We start from the raw sequence: 20,832 nt of genomic DNA, 5'->3' as shown, positions 1-20,832 counted from the left end.
AAAAATAAATACGGGGAAAGCAGTTAACTGGGGATCGGGGTGTTAATTCTTAAGATGACCGGCCGAGTCGTCACATCCTCCTACACTTAAACATTCGTTCGTTCTCAAACGAGCATACCTGAATTAGTGAAAAGATGAGAGTAACAACTACGCATATCCTGCTCAGTCTCCCAAGTAGCCTCCTCGACCGGCTGACCCCGCCACTGAACCTTCACTGACGTAATGTTCTTTGACCTCAACTTTCTAACTTGCCTGTCCAATATTGCCACTGGCTCCTCAATATAGGATAGATCCTTGTCTAACTAGACTGAACTGAAATTCAACACGTGCGACGGATCACCATGATACCTCCAGAGCATCGAAACGTGAAATACCGGATGAACTCCTACCAAGCTGGGAGGTAAGGAAAGCTCATAAGCAACCTCCCCAACACGCCTCAATATCTCAAAAAGGGCCAATAAACCTCGGAATCAACTTCCCTTTCTTCCAAAATCTCATAACGCCCTTCATAGGCGATACCCGAAGCAGAACCCGCTCTCCAGCCATATAGGAAACATCACGAACTTTCCGGTTCGCGTAACTCTTCTGTCTGGACTGGGCTGTATGGAGTCTATCCTGAATTACCTTAGCCTTCTCCAAAGCATCCTGAACCAAGTCTGTGCCCAATAATCTAGCCTCGCCCGACTCGAACCAACCCACCGGGGATATACACCGCCTACCATATAAAGCTTCATACGGTGCCATCTAAATGCTGGACTGATAGTTGTTGTTGTAGGCAAACTCCGTCAATGGCAAGAACTGATCTCAAGAACCTCCAAACTCAATCACATACGCACGGAGCATATCCTCAAGAATCTGAATAGTACGCTCAAACTGTCTGTTTGTCTGAGGGTGAAATGTTGTACTCAACTCCACCCGAGTACCCAACTCATGCTGAACCGCCCTCCAGAATCGTGAAGTGAACTGAGTGCCTCTATCTGAAATGATGGAAACTGGAATACCATGCAGACGAACAATCTCCCGGATATAAATCTCCACCAAGCGCTCCAAAGAATAGGTAGTACACACAGGAATGAAGTGAGCGGACCTGGTCAGCCGATCCACAATCACCCAAATAGTATCGAACTTCCTCAAAGTCCGTGGAAGCCCAACTACAAAGTCCATGGTGATCCGCTCCCACTTCCACTCCGGAATCTCTATCTGCTAAAGCAACCCATCCGGTCTCTGGTGCTCATACTTCACCTGCTGACAATTGAGGCACCGAGCTACAAATCCAACTATATCTTTCTTCATCCGCCTCTACCAATATTGTTACCTTAAATCCTGATACATCTTCATGGCACCCGAATGAATGGAATACCGCGAACTATGGGCCTCCTCCAGAATCAACTCCCGAAGTCTATCAACATTGGGTACACAAATCTGACCCTGCATCCTTAATACCCCGTCATCACCAATATTCACATCTCTAGCATCACCATGCTGGGCCTTGTCCTTGAGGACAAGCAAATGAGGGTCATCATACTGACGCTCCCTGATACGATCAAATAAGGAAGACCAAGAAACCACGCAAACTAGAACCTGACTGGGCTCCGAAAGATCCATTCTCACAAACTGGCTGGCTAAGGCCTGAACATCCATCACCATAGGCCTCTCCGATGCAGGTAAATAAGCCAAACTCCCCAAACGCTTTGCTCGGCGACTCAAGGAATCGGCCACCACATTGGCCTTGTTCGGATGATACAAAATAGTGATGTCATAGTCCTTCAGCAACTCTAACCATCTCTTTCTGGCGCAAATTTAGATCCTTTTTCTTGAACATGTGCTGCAAGCTCCGATGATCAGTATAAATCTCACAAGGAACCCCGTACAAATAATGACGCCAGATCTTCAGGGCATGAACAATGGCAGCTAACTCAAGGTCGTGGACATGATAATTCTTCTCGTGAACCTTCAACTGTCTGGACACGTAGGCAATCACCCAACCGTCCTGCATTAAAATCGCTAAAAAGGCCAATCCTCGAGTTATCACAATAGACAGTGTAAGACCTTGAACCTGTAGGTAGTATCAAAATTGGGGCTGTAGTCAAAGCTATCTTCAGCTTCTGAAAGCTCGCCTCACATTCTTCCGTCCATTGGAACAGAGCACCTTTCTGGGTCAGTCTGGTCATAGGGGTTGCAATGGATGAAAATCTTTCAACAAAACGACGGTAATAACCCTCCAAGCCAAGAAAACTGCGAATCTCTGTAGTTGAAGATGGTCTGGTCCAACTCTGCACGACCTCTACTTTTTTCAGATCCACCTGAATACCCTCACTCGACACCACGTGGCCTAAGAATGCCATGAAATCCAACCAAAACTCACATTTTGAGAACTTAGCATATAACTTCTTTTCTCTCAAGGTCTCAAGCACTGTCCTCAGGTGCTGCTCATGATCTTCCCGACTCCGAGAATACACTAGAATATCATCAATAAAGACAATGATGAATGAGTCAAGATACGACTGGAATACACTGTGCATCAAATGCATAAAGGTTGATGGGGCATTGGTCAGCCCAAATGATATAACAAGGAACTCATAATGACCATATCGAGTCATAAAAGCAATCTTCGGGATATTTGGCTCCCGAATCTTCAACTGATGGTAACCTGAGTGCAAGTCAATCTTAGAAAACACCCGTGCGCCCTGAAGCTAGTCAAACAGATCATCAATACGAGTCAAAGGATAACAGTTCTTCACTGTAACCTTGTTCAACTGGTGATAATCAATACACATACACATAGAACCATCTTTTTTCTTCACAAACAAGATAGGAGCACCCCAAGGTGATACACTGGGCTGAATAAAGCCCTTATCAAGCAGCAGTTCCTGTAACTGATCCTTCAACTCCTTCAACTCAGAAAGAGCCACACGATACAGATGAATAGAAATGGGCTGAGTTCCCGGCAATAGATCAATGCCAAAATCAATCCCTATCAGGCGGCATGCCCGGAAGATCAGCTTAAAATACGTCGGGAAAATCCCGTACTACTGGGACTGAATCAACTGAAGGGATATCAATTTTGACATGTCTCACATAAGCTACATATGCGTCACACCCTTTTTTCAACCATTTGTTGAGCCTTAAGGAAAGAAATAGCTCTACTGGGAGTGTGATCTAAACTACCCCTCCACTCAACACACGGTACACCTAGCATAGCCAGCGTCACGTTTTGGCGTGACAATCAAGAATAACATAATGGGGTGACAACCAGTCCATGCCCAAGATAATATCAAAATCTACCATGCTGTACAATAATAAATCGGCTCTGGTCTCAAAATCACTAAGAGCAACCAAACACGACCGATAAATGTGGTCCACAATAAGAGAATCTCCCACAAGAGTAGAAACATAAACATGGGAACTTAAAGAATACCGAGGTACACCCAAATGCGGAGCAAAATAAGAAGACACATAAGAGTAAGTAGAGTCTGGATCGAATAGAACCGATGCATCTCTGTGACAAACCAGTATAATACCTATGATGCAATAGCCTCGGTACGGGTAGGGCATAGTATCAGGCTTGGCCTCCCCCTCTAGGGCAACCTCTACCTCCCCGAATACATCTGTCTGGCTGAGCAGGTGGGGTAGCAACTGGAGCTGTAACCATAGCCTGAGAACTCTGCGGGGCGCGTTGTGATTGAGAAGTCTATGGAGGCGCACTCCTCCCAAGTCTAGGGCAATCCCTTACCACATGGTGTGTGTTACCACACTCAAAACAAGCTCTGGGAGGACGTGGTGGCTATGACTAGATCGGGCTAGGTCTGGTGGACTAACCTCTAAAAAGCACCCCGTGCAGGAGGTGCGCTAGATACCAGAGGTGCATAATAAGGCTCCTGATGCCTAGGAGGAGCTGGAATACCACTGACTGCTGGAAGATCTGAATGAACAGGGCGACTCATATAACCCCTACCATGACGACCTGCAGTTGGGGCACGAGCACCAGAATAATGGCCCGAGACCTTTTGGCCTCCCTCTCCTCTCTCTCCCTAGCATGCATACCCTCACTCCTCCTAGAAATGCTCACCACCTGTTGATAAGAAATATCCATCTCCAACTCACGATCCATGCTAGACCTGATGCTGGGAATAAGGCCCTTAATAAACTAGCGAACCCTCTTGCCAATAGTAGAAACCAAGGTTGGTTCATGTCTAGCCAAACTAGTGTAACAGACAGCATACTCTGAGACAGTCATATCACCTTGGCGCAAATGCTCAAACTCTGCACGCCATGCATCCCTGAGGCTCTGAGGAACATACTCTCTTAGGAATAGATCTAAAAACTGAGTCCAAGTCAGTGAAGCAGCCTCATCCAGACTGTCTAACTCATAGGTGCTTCACCACTCATAGGCGGCTCCTCGAAGATAAAAGGTAGTGAAGGAAACCCCTTTCGACACTGATATACCCATGGTACGAAGAATGCGGTAACACTCATCTAGAAATCCCAAAGCATTATCCGATGCTAGACCACTAAATACAGGAGGCTTGTACTTTTTGAACCTCTCAAGCCTCAGTTGCTCATCCTCGAAAACTGCTGCCCTGTCCTCGGACTGCAGGCTGTACAGGAATAATCTTAAGGACCTTCTCAATATGCACTCGCTGCTCAGGAGTGAGGGCGGCGGGAGTCTGTACTCCTCCCCCGGCCTGAGATGTAGCTGCAGCAAGGGGAAACAACCCTGCCTGAGCCAAATTGGTGTACATGCTCATGAACTATGTTAGAATCTCCTGAAGTGCTGGAGTAGTAGTAGAAGTAGGCGTATCAGGTGCCTAGACTCCATCTGGAACTGTTGGTGGTACCTCGGTGGTAGCTCGCGTAGGTGCTCTGGCTACACCACGTGCGCGTCCTCGGGCTCTACCCCAGCCCCGGCCTCTGACGGCTGTAGTAGGGGGCGCAGGTGCCTGATCATCTCAGGTAGCACGTGTCCTCACCATCTGTGAGAGAATAGAAGACAAAAATTTAGAATTGTGACATCAAATCTCGCACGATAAGGAAATCAAATGAAGTGGAATTTTCCTAACAGTTACATAGCCTCTCGCAGATAAGTACAGACATCTCCGTACCGATCCATGAGACTCTAATAAACTGGCTTGTGATTCATGACTCCTATGAACCTAGAGCCCTGATACCAACTTGTCACGACCCCGGTTCGCCTCCATGAACCATCGTGGCATCACCTAGTCTCTACGACTAGGTAAGCCTAACAATGAGGAAAATAAATTAATTTACGGAAGAAAACAATTAAAAACCGAAATAGTGAAATAAAACAGCGTTTAAAAGTGCCACCCGACATATACAATATCAACTCTCAAAAGCTAATACATTTTCCAAAACCCGGAATCTCATGAATACAAGCCTTTGAATGTCTATCAGTATCTAAATCCAGAATATCTAGCAAGGAAAGCAAAATACAGAAGGGCTAATACTTAAAGGGGAGAGTAGAAAGGGACTCTTCGTTGTACGGACGCGGAAAATATACCTCTGAGTCTCTACAAACGCCTCGTCTCAAGCGTGATAAGTCTGCGTGGAGGTACCTGGATTTGCACATGAAAAACATGCACAGAAAGGGCAAGAGTACACCATAACGATACTCAGTAAGTGCCAAGCCTAACCTCGGCCGGGTAGTGACGAGGAAGGTCAGGGCCCTACTGAGATTAAATAAAATATATGGCATGACAGTATATGATAAAGTAATACATTTGAAAAATAACGATAAGAATTGAAACAGGATAATAAAGATAACTACAACTGAAGTAGAGGCAAAAAACAATCACAAGGAATACCACTCTTCACAAAGCAACTAACCAGGGATCTCTCAGTATCCCGAGAATCTCTTAGTACCCTCAATATGTGCCAAGGATCTCTTGGTATCCTCAATATATACTAGGGATCTCTTGGTATCCTCAATATGCTAGGGATCTCCTGGTATCCCGAGGATCTCTCGGTATCCTCAATATACGTGCTAGGGATCTCTCGGTATCCCACACCTCAGCTCAAATCATAAATACGTACAGGGGATTTCCCAGGATGTCGTCCCGTAGTCCCAAAGTAAAAAACACACAACAACAACAATACTCAACTAAGCTCAATTTCGTACCAAGTAAAACAGGTAATTCTAACCTAACATGATTCACATAATACAATCAAGGCAGTTTAAGCAATAAAGCAATTAAGTCAAATGAACATGCTTTTCTAAGCTAACAGCAGGCTAAAATTTCAAGTAGAGTAAGCAGGAAAGGAAAAACACAATTAAAGCTAAGCCCGGGCCAGAATACAGCATTAATGTTTGTATTCCTAACCACGGATTCAAGCCTAAGAACTCCAAAACTCTAAATTTACGCTTTCGATCAAAAAGTCTATCAAATCTCATCCGAATGACCTTAAGTTTTGCCCACACGTCACATTCAATAGTACGGAGCTACTCCAACTTTCGGAATTCCATTCCGACCCTCGAATCAAAATCTCACTATCGAACCGGAAACTTCAAAATTCGACTTTCGGCATTTCAAGACTAAATTAGCTACGGACCTCCAAAACACAATCCGAACAAGACCCTAAGCCCGAGATCACCCAATGAAGCTAAAAGAACCATTGGAACTCCATTCTGAGGCCATCTTCACACTATTCCAACTACGGTCAAATTTCCAAAACTTAGGCTTTCATTTAGGGACTAAGTAACCCAAAACTCTCCGAAACTCAAACCGAACATCCCGGCAAATCAAAATAGCAGAAATAAACACGGAAAAAGCATTTAACAGGGGATCAGAGCGTTAATTCTTAAGACGACCGGCCAGTTCGTCACAATAATTCATGGTACTTACGAGTCAAATCTTGAGGTGAAGATGTTACACATTGGTGCTTAGACTATTTTAAACATTCTTGGTGTAATAAGTTAAGGGAATTGCTTAAAAAAGTTCATGTCTATAAGTGTAATTTGATTGCTCGAGGATGAGCAATGTTTAAATGTGGGGTATTGATGTGTGGCTAAAATTCCATAGTTTCGTACATTATTTGCCTTATATTTTATATGATTTAATGATAAATTACACTTTATTTACGTGTAATGGAGTATATTTTGTCTGTATGTAAATTGAAGATGAAAATAGAGCAAAAGGGATACTTAAACGTTGAAAGCGTGCTCGAGAACGGCGAATGAGAAACCCTGGTGATGCTAGGCTTGAAGCTGGCTTTAGGCTGGCGAGGCCAGGCAAAGGCCAGGCTTGAAGCTGGCATTAGGATGGCAAGGCCAGGTCCACTAGGCATTAGGCTGGTGATGCTAGGCCAGGGGCGAGATCCAGTCCGAGTTTTGAAGATTTATTTCGTCTCCTGATTTGACTAGGACTTGACCTACACGTTTAGGTCTTTTCCTACACATATACATAGACCTAAAAATGCCACTTTGAGGCAACACAAACGAGATTGATACTGGACAGGGAGACTAGTAAGGGACCGACATTAGACTGGAGATTCGACTTAAGGAGGAAAGAACACACTAGGAGCAAGGCAGAGAATTCTTCTACGAGTTTTTCACTTCCTTCTTCCTATTTCCATTATTGGTTATGGATTCTAGTATTCTAGTTTTGCATACTATTGTGAATAACTAATTTGTTATCTAGGGTTTTGATGGAACCTATTGGAGGATGATTTTCCTGTTACGTTAATATAAAATTTCTATAGCTTTTTCTCTATTTGCTCAACTATGTTACTTGAAGAGCTCTCAATCAACTGTGCCTATTTAGTGTGTATTACTCGGGAGAGAGTACATATTTAGGTAGTTGTTGAACAATATCACTCCTAACGTATATGAGGGATCAATACGAAGTATTTAAAGGTGGGATTAGGGATAACGAAACCTTGGTGCGATCCGAGTGAGCCGTATCTAATGCCAGCTAGCGTAATTCGGGAGAATATATCTAGTAAATTGTGGTAATTACTCAGGAGAGAGTTATGACAGTCAGAGTGCTGATGATCGGTAGAGAAGACGTAGGTAAATTTATAGAAAACGTAGCGAAAAAGATTCCGACAATAGGAAAATCATAACTCTAGACCTCCTTAATCTTGTTTCCAATCCTTATCTTTGTTAATTGATAGTCTTATTGCATTATAGTATTTGTTAATTAATTAGATAAAAATAAACATTATAATATTTATAATTAGAAAATTGTTTGGACTTGTGTTTCTTAGCGATATAGAATAACTGTAGCTAAGCCTTAGTTCTCTGTGGGATTCGACTCCGGACTTATAAACCGAATTATATGTTTTCCCTGATTTAGCGTTTTTCCTTAATTATTTCCCCTCCTATCTTAATTGTTACATACTCTAAATGCTTTCCATGCTTAATTGTTACGTGTTAATCAATATTTTTTTCTGTTAACCATGTTAGCTCTTTTCACAATTCCCCTAATCCCTGCTATTTGCTTAATTCAACTTGTTTGCACCTTCTAACTGTAAATTGCTGGTTTGGTCTGGATGTGTAGTATTATTTGTGTAGATTCTATATTAAAAAAGGTTATCGTAAAGTCCTTGTGATTTAGCCGGTTGATTTGATTGTGTACATTGACTGTTTGGCACTAATATGGTGGGATCGGGTTGCACGCCGCAACAGGTGTAATAAGGGAGGATTGATATGGTGGAATAAGGGTGAATATATGTGTATGGTGGGATCGGTTGCACGCCGCACCAGGTGGACTAAAGGTGGATTGATATGGTGAAATAAGGGTGAATTATGATATTGATATTGATATATGGCGGGATCTGATTGCACTCCGCAACAAACAAACAAACAAATATATATATATATATATATATATATATATATATATATATACTATTATTGATATTGTTATGGTAAAATAAATGAGGATTATATGTTGGCTGGTGGGATCGGGTTGCGTGCCGTAACAACCTATATATTTCTACTTCTTGAGCGACGTTGTTTTCTAGTATTTTTATTTGAGTTGGTAGAGATTGGTAATTTCAGACGACATTGGTTTATTTTCGAGGCTGTGGTTATCATTTTCTGTTTAACTCTATATCGTATTTCAGTTATTCTGTCATTATTATAGACTGTGTACATTTCAGTCGGTGAGAGACTGCTTGCATTAGATGTTCAGGATTTGGCCAATCAGTTTGTGAGGTTGTATGTTCCGAAGCCCAGTCATGTTCTAGCTTGTACGGTTGCTCGATCTTCATTGTTTGAGTGCATCAGGAAGCGGCAGTATGATGACCCTCATTTGTTTGTCCTTAGGGACACAGTGCGGTACAGAGATGCCAAGCAGGTTACTATCGGAGATGATGGGGTTTTGAGGATGCATGGTCATGTTTGTTAGTGCTGTATGGTGGGTCGGGCTGGGACCAGGACCGGACCAGGCCCGCGGTCCTAACGGGCCTGGCGGGCCGGGCCTGGTGGGCCAGTCCTTAATGGTGCAAAAAGCCCGGGGCGAGTCGGATATGAAAAAATAGCCCACGAGCCCGGGACCGCTAAGCCCGGGACCGGCTGGCGGGCCTGGGCCGGTCCTACCAGGCCTAACGACTATTTTTTTTATTTTATTTTTTAAAAAAAATAGCAACGGTCAAAAATTAAAAAAATAGTCGTTGGGCTGCAATTTTGACCGTTTAGAACTTTCAAAAATAGCCATTTGGCCCCCAAACTTTATATAATTATACTTTTCCCAATTCTCAACTATAAATACCCCCTCATTCTTTCATTTTTACTCACCATTTCATCAATCTCTCTCAATCTCTCTCAATCTCTCTACTATAATTGCTTATTTTATTGTTGAAATTTCGTAAAAAATTGTGAAGTTGGGGAATTGAAGTATTCAACGATTTTCAATTTTCAAGAAGTTGTTCGGCAATTCGGTAAACGCGTTCCAACTCTTAAGTTTTAATATTATAGTTTTGTTAGTTTTATTTAGTATAATTATAATTAATATGGTATTTTCTTTGAATAATATTTTTGGTGGTAAGGATAAAGCTAAAACTGGTGAAAGTAGTGGCCAACCTACTACCCTTCCCCCGGCTCCCCGACCCAGACCTGGTAGACGTCCTGCTGCTCCTATTATTCTTGATAGTGATAACCCCTATTTTCAATTTTCCGATAGTCAATTTTTTCATAATGTTGCACCAGGTGAAAATTTAGATGATGAAACTATGAATGCTATTTATCCTAATGAAACTATCTTTGAAAATGAGGATGAAGATGAAACCCAACCGGATTTAGATGATACACCTACTAGTCCTGTTAATAACCCAATTGATGTACCGCCCGACCCACCTGTAGAAACCTCCAGTTTAAATAGACAACCTCCTAAACGCCTAGAAGAATCATTAGTTTGGAATTTTTTTACTCAAGTAAGAGAATAAAATAAGGCTAAGTGTAAAACATGTGGGAAATTACTGGCGCATAAATATACTGGAGACCGTAGCGGCACGGATAGTTTGACTAGGCACATAAAAACACACCCTAGAGATAAAGTTAGATATTTACAAATGAAAGCGCAGCTAGAGGGAACACATGTAGATTCTGATGTTAACCCTAGTACAGGTTCAAATCTAGTTCAACCAGGAATTAACACTGTGACCGGAGGTATTTTATATTACGATCCAAATAGAGATCGTGAAGAATTAGCAAAGATGGTTACCGTTATGTGCTTACCCTATTCTTTTCCTTCTAATCCTAATTGGGTGCATTATATTAGAAGAGTTTTTAATCCTACTTATAAAGGTTGGCCTCGCGCAACAGTTAAGAGCGATATTTATAAATATAAACATGAATATGAACAATATTTGCGGTATTTATTTACTCATATAACTAATCGGATTTCTATTACTACTGATATTGGTAGAAGTGGTAATGATTGTGATTATCTAACTGTTACAAGTCATTGGATAGATGAGGAGTGGACAATGCAAAAACGCATTATTGTGTATAGAATAATTAATTCATGTCACACAGGTAAGTTTATAGCTAACACTGTTGCAGATATTTGTAGATATTTTTGCTTTAGAGATAAAATAATGGCAATTTCTATGGATAATGCTTCTAGTAACACTAGTGCTATAGGCATACTTACAACAACACTAAATCCTGCATTTAGGAATATATTCCATGTTAGATGTATTTGTCATATTTATCATTTAATTGTCGGTGATGGTATGCGAATTTTAAATTTAGAAATTGAAAAGGTTAGAATGGCTCTTAATTGGCTTTTTTATTCAAACCGTAGAAGTAGACTAAGAGAATATTTTAAAAAATGTGATGAATATGGCCTTAGAGAAAGAAAGGTTCCTAAAGCTTAACCGACTAGATGGAATTGTATGTACGAAAGTTTAGTAGTTGCATATGAATATAGAAACCCAATTAATGCAACGTTTAATGCTCGGGTAGGTGGTGAGGATGATGATGAAATGCTTACTACTCAAGATTGGACGAATGTTAAAATTCTTATAGATTTTTTAGAACATTTTCAAATTGCTACAAATGCATTTTCTGGGCAATATTATCCTACTATTTCAAACTGTTTAGTTTATATTGCAGCACTATGTGATTTGTTTGTTGAATTTTCGGAGGGTGGGGAAATTTATCAACTTGCTATAAATGAAATGAAAGAAAAGTTTAAAAAATATTTTTTCCCTATCCCTCCTATTTATGGTGTTGATGCAATGTTAAATCCTACAATGAAATTAGGAGGTCCTCATTTTTGGTACTCAAATATTTATAAGGCTTTAGATCTTTCAAATGAGGAATTTGCTATACTTGCAGATGCAAAAGCCTCAATTAAAATCAATGCTCAAACAATTTATAATGATTATCAACTTGCCTTAGAGCATGCTAGGCCAAATGTTCCAACCCCTACTTCGTCTAGTTCACAATCGTCTAAAAGAGTTGCGGGCTTAAAAACACTTAAATCTTGGACGGAGTTCAGGGGTTCTCAAGGTGATAATTATGATGAAACTTCACATCTAAATGAGCTTCAAGTTTATTTGTCGCAGGGACTTGAAAAGGAGAATCCAGACGGCACTTTTGATCTTTTGGAATAGTGGAAGGCAAGGGAAAAATATTTTCCGGTTCTTGCAAGGATGGCTCGAGATATTTTATCTATTCAAGCTTCAACTGTTGCATCAGAGAGCGCTTTCAGTCAAGCAAGACTTCAAATAAGTGATCATAGAGCATCAATGAGGGAGAGCTTGGAAAAATTTGTACTGTTCAGAGATTGGATACGCGCGGAAAGAAGAAACTTTGGAATTGCGGAATCACAACCGGCGATAGATGAAGCTTATGAAGAAATGATGGAGGAACTTGCGGAGGATGCTGCTTCGCCCGGAAGTGGTGATGAACAAGCTTCTTTTCCACCACCACCAACGCAACCTCCTCCGAACCTTGAAGGATTTATGAAATTTGTTAGAGATACAATGTAGATTATGGTGTAACTTGTACTTTGGCATATCTTCTTTTAGTTTTTTTCCCTTTTAATGGTGGTATTAGTACCTTGTTGTGCTCATTCCATTGAGGGGAGGAACACTAAGAAAGATATGCCATTTTTGGTAATAAAAGTTATAAGACATACCCTTGAATATCTTTTTGCAATATTTTTTTGTCTTTAACTTGCAATTATTTATAAGCTATAATATATATACATAACATACAATATATACTACAAGAAAATATATAAGAGAATATATATACATAACATACAATATATACTACAAGAAAATATATATACATAACATACAATATATACTACAAGAAAATATATAAGAGAATATATATACATAAGATATAATATATACTACAAGAAAATATATATATATATATATATATATATATATATATATATATACTACAAAACATTATAAGAAATTATATTTGGAAATATATATACATAACATACTATATATAGTATACTATACTAGTATACTATATATACTACAAAACAAGATTTTTCAAAATTCAAAATGGGGGCCCCACCCCCAATGACCACCAACGGCCATATTGCACAAATAGCCGTTTTTTTTCCAATTTACAAAACTAACCTTCTCTAACACTATACATACCCCCCTCCCTCTTCTTCATTTCAATACTCAATACTCATTTCTCAATCTAAATTTCTCTCAATCTCTCAATCTCCAATTTTCAAGACTTCAAGTCTCAATCTTAATTTTCAAGTTACATCATGCCTCGTTCGGAAAGAGTGCGCTTATTTGTTTCGCACTACTATGAAGTGCTTGAAGAAAATGAAGAAGGCCAAATATTAAAATGCAAGAACTGTGGAAGAGTCTTAAATTTTCGTTCAGGGTGTACCACATGTATTTTAAGAAGGCATATAACGTATTGTGTTGATGGTATTTATCCGCAAATTCGTCTTTAAGATTTTTCAACAATTTGTGTTATTTTAAAATTATTAGACATATTTATGCTTCATGTTGTACTTTCTTATTAATTTATTATGCATGACAATTTAGTTTTACTATTGTTTTGTTATTTTACTTTTTCGTCAAGCACTTTAATAATTAGATTTCTACATATATATTACATACATATTTTTTATATAGCCATGATATGGTTTACAAGAAATTGCCTTAAACAAAAAAAATTAAAAAAAAAGCACGAAAATAAAAAAGCCCGTTAGGCCAGCTAAGCCCACGAGCCCGACCCGTTTAGCCCAGGACCATATGGGCTTAGGCCCGTCACGGGCTGGTTCACCCGTTGAGCCCACGGAGCCCGGGACCGTGAGGCCCGGGACCGCCAGAGCCCAGGCCCGCTAAGCCCAGGCCCGTTTGGCCCATTTAGGCCCGGGCCCGGGCCAGAATACAGCATTAATGTTTGTATTCCTAATGTGGATGGAATTCGTGAGTTGATTCTAGAGAAGGCCCACAGTTCCCGATATTCTATTCATCCGGGCGCCGCCAAGATGGATCAGGACTTCCAGAAGCATTATTGGTGGAGGAGGATGAAGAAGAATATAGTTGCATATGTGGCTCGATGTCTAAGTCAGCAAGTAAAGTATGAGCATCAGAGACCTGGTGGTTTGATTCAAAAGATAGAGATTCCTGAGTGGAAGTGGGAGTGTATCACTATGAATTTCATTGTTAGACTCCTACAGACTCAGAGAAAGTTTGATGCAGTTTGGGTCATTGTGGATAGACTGACCAAGTCGGCGCATTTCATTCCTGTGGCAGTTACCTATTATTCAGAATGATTGGCAGAGATTTACATCCGTGAGATCGTTCGTCTTCACGGTGTGCCCGTGTCTATCATTTCTGATCGAGGTACACAGTTCACCTCGCATTTCTGGAGGGAAGTACAACATGAGTTGGGCACGCAGGTTGAGTTGAGCACAACATTTCATCCTCAGACGCACAAATAGTCATAGCGCACTATTCAAATATTGGAGGATATACTCCGCACGTGTGTTATTGACTTCGGAGGATATTGGGATCAGTCTTGCCACTTGTGAAGTTTCCCTACAACAACATTTATCAGTCGAGCATCCATATGGCTCTTGTAAGCACGTAATTTTTGACCCGTGTGATTTTTTAACGATTATATTTTGTATTCGAAGTATTTTTAATATTTATTTGAATTTATAGATATTTTTATCTTCAATTTTAGTTTTAAAATATAAAATTGAAAACACAAAGATATTTTCATTTTTTTTACCTTAAAAAATTGGAATTATTTTTATATTTAATAGTACTTTAAATTATTTTAAAGAAAAGGATTAAATTCTTTAGTTGTTGGACTTTAAGAGTTGAAACCCAAAATCTGGAGCCCAATTTCGGATTTTCTAAGCCCAATCCCTTAACACTAAGCCCCTTTCCATAAATACACACAAAGCTTAAAAAAGGGGGAGCTAACCTAAATTAAAAAGAAGAACGGCAGAATCCCACCTTTCTAATCTCCAAGCACTCATCTCCCCTTTACCCGATCTCACTGGTTTTCAACCGAAAAAGAGAATAACGAAGGAGAGGAATTTGAGGGAGAGTCTAAAGAGTGGGGAACGAGATAGAAAAAGCAGAGAATAGAAGGGAGGAACGAACAGAGAGAGACGGGAGAAACAACAGAACAGGGGATCGGTGAAGAAGTATGAAAAGATGGAAATCGGCCGCTGCTTTACCCTTCTCCTCTATACCATCCTTTCTTCTAGTCTAGCCGTAACCACCACATGTACACCCTCTAGACTCCATAGAAATAGCACCCTTTTAACACTTGAAATCAGGCCCAAAACCAGCTGTATTGACCCCATAAATCAGCTGTAAAACCAGCCTGTCATAGCTAATCAAAAATAGCTCCCCGCTTTAGCTCCGAAACACCATTTCTCTTTACCAATAAGTGCAGCCATGAAACCAGATGAAATGCCATTTTTATTCCTCCTTTTCAACACCCAAAAACCAACTCAAGTACAGTCCCAAAATTAGCAACAACGAGCTGAAAAACAGCCCAATTACCTAACACAAATCAACCACAAACGTGCTGAAATCAGTGCAAAACAGTTGCAAAAATCTGCCCGAAACAACACCTGAATACACAAGTTCTGTTCGAGCTCGAGTTCATCTCCGGTGGTCGATTTCGGTCGAGAGCCGTCTCTGTAATTTCAACTCAGTCTATTTATACCAAAGGTCACATTCTCGTCCCTTTCTTCCTTTTTTTCTTTACAAAGTTCTCTTTTCTAATTGATAAGATTCTTGGTATTGTTGGTTGCATACTGATTTGCTTGATATGTTGCTTGGCATACTGATTTCTGATTTGCTTGATGTGTTGTTTGGATGCTAATATTATAGTGGTTACTTCAATTCTCTATTGCAACATTTCTTTAGATAGTGCTGTTTGGATTTTAGTTATTAAGTTTGAGCTTCTAATCTAAAAGGATAGAATTGAACAAGCTTGTCTTTATTTATTTTATTCTATTTTTATTGAAAAGGACCTTGCGGTTCTAATTGAGAAGTTTTAGTTTAGCAACTGGTTAATGGATTGCACCGATGAATATGGCAAATAGACTATCTGGATTCTTGGTTAATAGCTACAAAAATATCTTTTAGCCTATTAATGACTTGTAATATAGATAACTTTATCAAGTATCATAACTACTACGTAATACACTTATCCCATAGTAATTCCATAGACTATGGCCTTCACAATAATCTCAAAATTAATTTTAGGAAAATCATGAACATCGTAGCTCGTTTTAGGCGCGATTAATAAATCATCGTGGCTATGGGTACGGTTCTCGTGGCATAGTCATGGTACATAAATCCAAATTCGGGTGTGTATTTCATGTGACCCGACCATAACTTCAAACAATAATAATAAAATAAACATGCTGTGAATCGCAGATACGGTTCACATGGCGCGATTCGTAATGTGTACAGAATAAATGAGTGCGCGACCTCGCAACTTGTTCCAACAAATTCCATAAATAATGAAAAGCGGTTTAAAAGGTTAAAAATGCACAATAGGTTTGTTTTGTACACATTACGAAGAATATGTGTACAATAGGTTATCAGTCGAGCATCCAGATGGCTCCCTATTAGGCTTTATATGGTAGACAATGTCGATCGCCGGTCGAATGGTTTGAGCTGGGGGAGGCTCGATTATTGGGTACAGATCTAGTACAGGATGCCTTGGATAAGGTTAAGATCATTCAGGATAGACTTCGCGCAGCTCAGTCCAGGTAGAAGAGTTATGCCGACCGTAAGGTCCGTGATGTTGCATCCATGGTCGGGGAGAGAGTGTTATTCCGTGCGTCACCCATGAAGGGTATAATGAGATTTGGAAAGAAGGGCAAGTTGAGCCCTAGGTACATCAGGCCTTTTGAGATTCTCCCAAGAGTGGGTGAGGTGGCTTACAAGCTCGTATTGCCACCCAGTTTATCGGTATTCAACGTGTCCATGCTCCGGAAGTATTACGTTGATCCATCCCGCATATTAGATTTTAGCACTGTCTAGTTGGACTAGGATTTGACCTACGATGAGGAGCCAATAGTTATTCTAGAGCCTTAGGTTCGTTAGTTGAGATCGAATAGTTATCCTTCAGTTCGAGTACAGTGGAGAGGTCAGCCCATCGAGGCAGTTACTTAGGAGTCCGAAACGGACATGCAGAGTAGATATCCTCACCTTTTTCCCAGCTCAGGTACTTTTCTACGTCCGTTCGAGGACGAAAGATTGTTTTAGAGGTGGAGAATGTGATGACCCGATAGGTCATCTTATGATTTAAAACTAAACTCTATGTTTCGAGGCCTTAAAAATCTCATTTTATCCCTCAATTTGTGTGCACAGTCCGGATGTATTTCCGAAAAGCTTTTGTGTTGAAACTTGATAAAAATAAGAATTTTTGATTAAAAACTTCATTTGAGTTGACTTCGATCAACATTTTTAGTAAACGAGCCTAGATTCGTGCTTTGATAGTCCCGGTGGATCTGTATCGAAATATGAGACCTGGACGTATGCCCGGAATCGGATTCGGAGGTCCCTAGTCTGAGTTATGAATTTTTGTTAAAAATTGAAATCTAAAAAAATATTGTTTTTTAAGAAAAGTATTGATGTTTGATCTTGTTGGTATCGGGTCCGTATTTTGGTCAGAGCCCTATATAGGTTCAATATAATATTTAAGATGTGTCTGTGAAATTTTGTGAGAAACGGAGTTAGTTTGACGTGATTCGGACATCTGATTGTGAAAATAGGAATTTCAAAGTGTTCTTGAGAATTTCATTTGATTTGGTGCTAAATTCTTGGGTTCAACTTTTAAGTGTTATTTTTATGCGATTTGATCGCAGGAGCAAGTTCGTATGATGTTTTCAGACTTGTTTACATGTTTGGTTTGGAGCCCCGAGGGGTCGGGTGAGTTTCGGATAGACTACAGAGTGATTTGAACTTGAAAAAAAATTGCTGGTGTAACTGAGGTTGTTGCAGGCCTCCGATCTTGCAATTACGAGATCAGGCCTCGCAATTACGACCTCTGAGGGGTTGGCATTTGCGAGCTTCTCATCACAAATGCGACATACAGTCTTCACATTTGTGAAATAAAGCTGGGAGGGGCAGTGATCGCAAATGCGACCATTTTGTCGTATTTGCGGAGATTGAAGTTTGCAATTGCAAACTTATCTTCGTAATTGCGAAGCAGCAGAGATGTGAAGGACCTCGCATTTGCGAAGCTCAGGTTGCAAATGCGATATCTGCAGCTGATGAAAAGGGACTTAGACGGGATTTTTCATTCATTCTTCAAATTTTCAAAACCTAAAATACAAGAGGCGATTTTCCAAAGATCTTTTCTTCCCCAAAACTTTTGTAGGTGATTCTAACTCATTTTCTTTCAATCTTTCATTACATTCCACAAATCTTCAACCTAAAATCTAAAGTTTTCATGATGAAATTGAGGATTTTTAGATAGAAATTAGGGATTTGATAAATTGGGGACTTAGACCTCAAATTGAGGTCGGATTTCAAAACCAATTACATGTTCGGGATCGAGGGTGAATGGGTAATCATGTTTTGGTCTGAATTTCGAGTTTGGACCAAACGGGCCCGAGTGTTGACTTTTGTTGACTTTTTCAATAATGGCATAAATTGAATTCTTATCGATCGTATGTGATTTCTAAGGCTTATTTTGAAATGTTTAGTTGGTAATTTGCTAGATATTGTTGGTTCGGATGCGTGTTTGAAAGGCAAAATTGTAATTGAGCTTTGAGTGGCCTTTGGAGCGAGGTAAGTGTTGTTTCTAACCTTGACTTGACGGAATTAAGAACCCTCAAGCTTTGTGTTATGTGAATTCCATGTGAGCGGCGCATATGTAAGGTGACGAGTGCTTATACGCCGCCGAATTATTTGTTTTCTCTGTTTTATCACTTTTCCTTAATTATTTTCCCTTCTATCTTTACTGTTACATGCTCTAAATGCTTTCCATGCTTAATTGCTACGTGTTAATCAATATTTTCTTCTGTTAACCATGTTAGCTCTTTTCACTCTTTCCCTTATTCCCTGCTATTTTTTTAATTCGACTTGTTTGTACCTTCTAACTATAAATTGTTGGTTTGGTCTCGGTGTGTAGTATTATTTGTGTAGATTCTATATTGAACAAGGTTCTTTTTCTTGGTTCAGTTTGACATTCATTTATCGTAAAGGCCTTGTGATTTAGCCGGTTGATTTGATTGTGTACATTGACTGTTTGACACTAATATGGTGGCATCGGGTTGCATGCCGCAACAGGTTGTAATAAAGGAGGATTGATATGGTAGAATAAGGATGAATATGTATGCACAGTGAGATCGGGTTGCACGCCACAATAGGTGAAATACGGGTGGATTGATATGGTAAAATAAGGGTGAATTATGATATTGATATTGATATATGGTGGGATTGGATTGCGCGCCGCAACAAACACACACACACACACACACACACACACATATATATATATATATTATTTACTGTTATTGATATTTTTATGGTAGAATAAGGGAGGATTATGCGTTGTCTTGTGGGATCAGGTTGCGCGCCGCAACAACCTATATGTTTCTACTTCTTGAGCTACGTTGTTTTTCGGTATTTTTATTTGAGCTGGTAGAAATTGGTAATTTTGGACGACACTGGTTTATTTTTGAGGCTGTGGTTATCATTTTTTTTGGTTGTTTAATTCTATACCGTATTTTAATTATTCTGTCATTATTATAGACTACGTACAGGTTTTAGCGTAGGTGACCCACCTTAGCCTCGTCACTACTTTGTTGAGGTTGGGATCGGCACTTACCAGTACATGGAGTCGGTTGTGCTGATACTGCACTCTGCACACTGTGCAGATTTTTGAGACGGTCCCAACGGAGGTTACTAGCGAGCTCGGTTCGGACATTTACGGAGACTTGAGGTACGACTGTTCAGCTCCTGCAGCTCCTAGAGTCTCCATCCTCTTTTCTTTTAGCTGTACAACTTCATTCAGACAACTTTGTACTTATTTCAAACCTTTATGTGTATTACTTTAAAAGCTCGTGCACTTGTGACACCAGGTTCAGTGAATTGTAATAGACGTTGGTTGTTTAGCTTCCACGTTTATACTTAGAACTTATCTGTTATTTCAGTTCATTATTATTGTTATCGTTTAAGCTGCTAAAAAAGTAAATTGTTCTAACATTGGCTTGCCTAGCATGTAAAATGTTAGGCGCCATTTCGATCCTGACGGTGGAATTTTCGGGTCGTGACATCAAACGGCTATAATGTGTAGTTTTCCCGTGCAGCAACTCACCTATTTCCTCTAATTCCTCCCGACATTGACACTGGTAATTTGGAATGCTTAATTTAACTCCAACTAAATTTCCATATTTATTATTGGAAATTATAAGTTAATAAATTTTTGGAAATACCAATACTATTGTTGGCATTATTTATTCTTTTAATTAATAAAAGTTGCTAACATATTAGTTGGACAAAAATATACTCTTGATGAGATTTAAGACCTAGGACCTTGTCACAAGGTTTCAATTTTAACCTCTACGATGCCCCAATTGATAATTATTTATAATTTTGTAAAAAATGTGTTTTTGCTAAATTGAAAATATCTCGGGAGGTAGGTTTTGTATGGGTCAAAGTCTGATCAAAGAAATTCTATTTAAGGCAGAGCAACCAAGAAGCAACTAAGCCGAAGTCGCGTGTAGGAAGCGATATGCCGGCAAGTGATTTAGCTACGGTCGAGGTCGGGCACTCGAAGGGCCAGTTCAACCCGGGTTAAAGACCTCTGGGTAAGGAAAGTGTTTGATATAAATATCATGAGAAAATGTGATATAAGGGAGAGAAGCACATACACAT

At 39.9% G+C, this 20,832-nt stretch overlaps 1 long non-coding RNA gene across 1 annotated transcript; it reads left to right on the top strand.

Annotated features, from left to right (window-relative positions):
* The first annotated feature begins 14,888 nt into the window (after positions 1 to 14,888).
* On the top strand, positions 14,889 to 20,112 carry LOC104245612 (uncharacterized). The gene is made up of 2 exons (XR_715790.2): positions 14,889 to 15,660; positions 19,708 to 20,112. It is a non-coding gene; the product is annotated as an uncharacterized lncRNA (long non-coding RNA).
* The last annotated feature ends 720 nt before the right edge of the window (positions 20,113 to 20,832 follow it).

Source organism: Nicotiana sylvestris, chromosome 8 (genome assembly GCF_000393655.2).
Source record: "Nicotiana sylvestris chromosome 8, ASM39365v2, whole genome shotgun sequence".
Lineage (NCBI taxonomy): Eukaryota > Viridiplantae > Streptophyta > Magnoliopsida > Solanales > Solanaceae > Nicotiana > Nicotiana sylvestris.
This window is presented reverse-complemented; position numbering and strand designations above follow the sequence as displayed.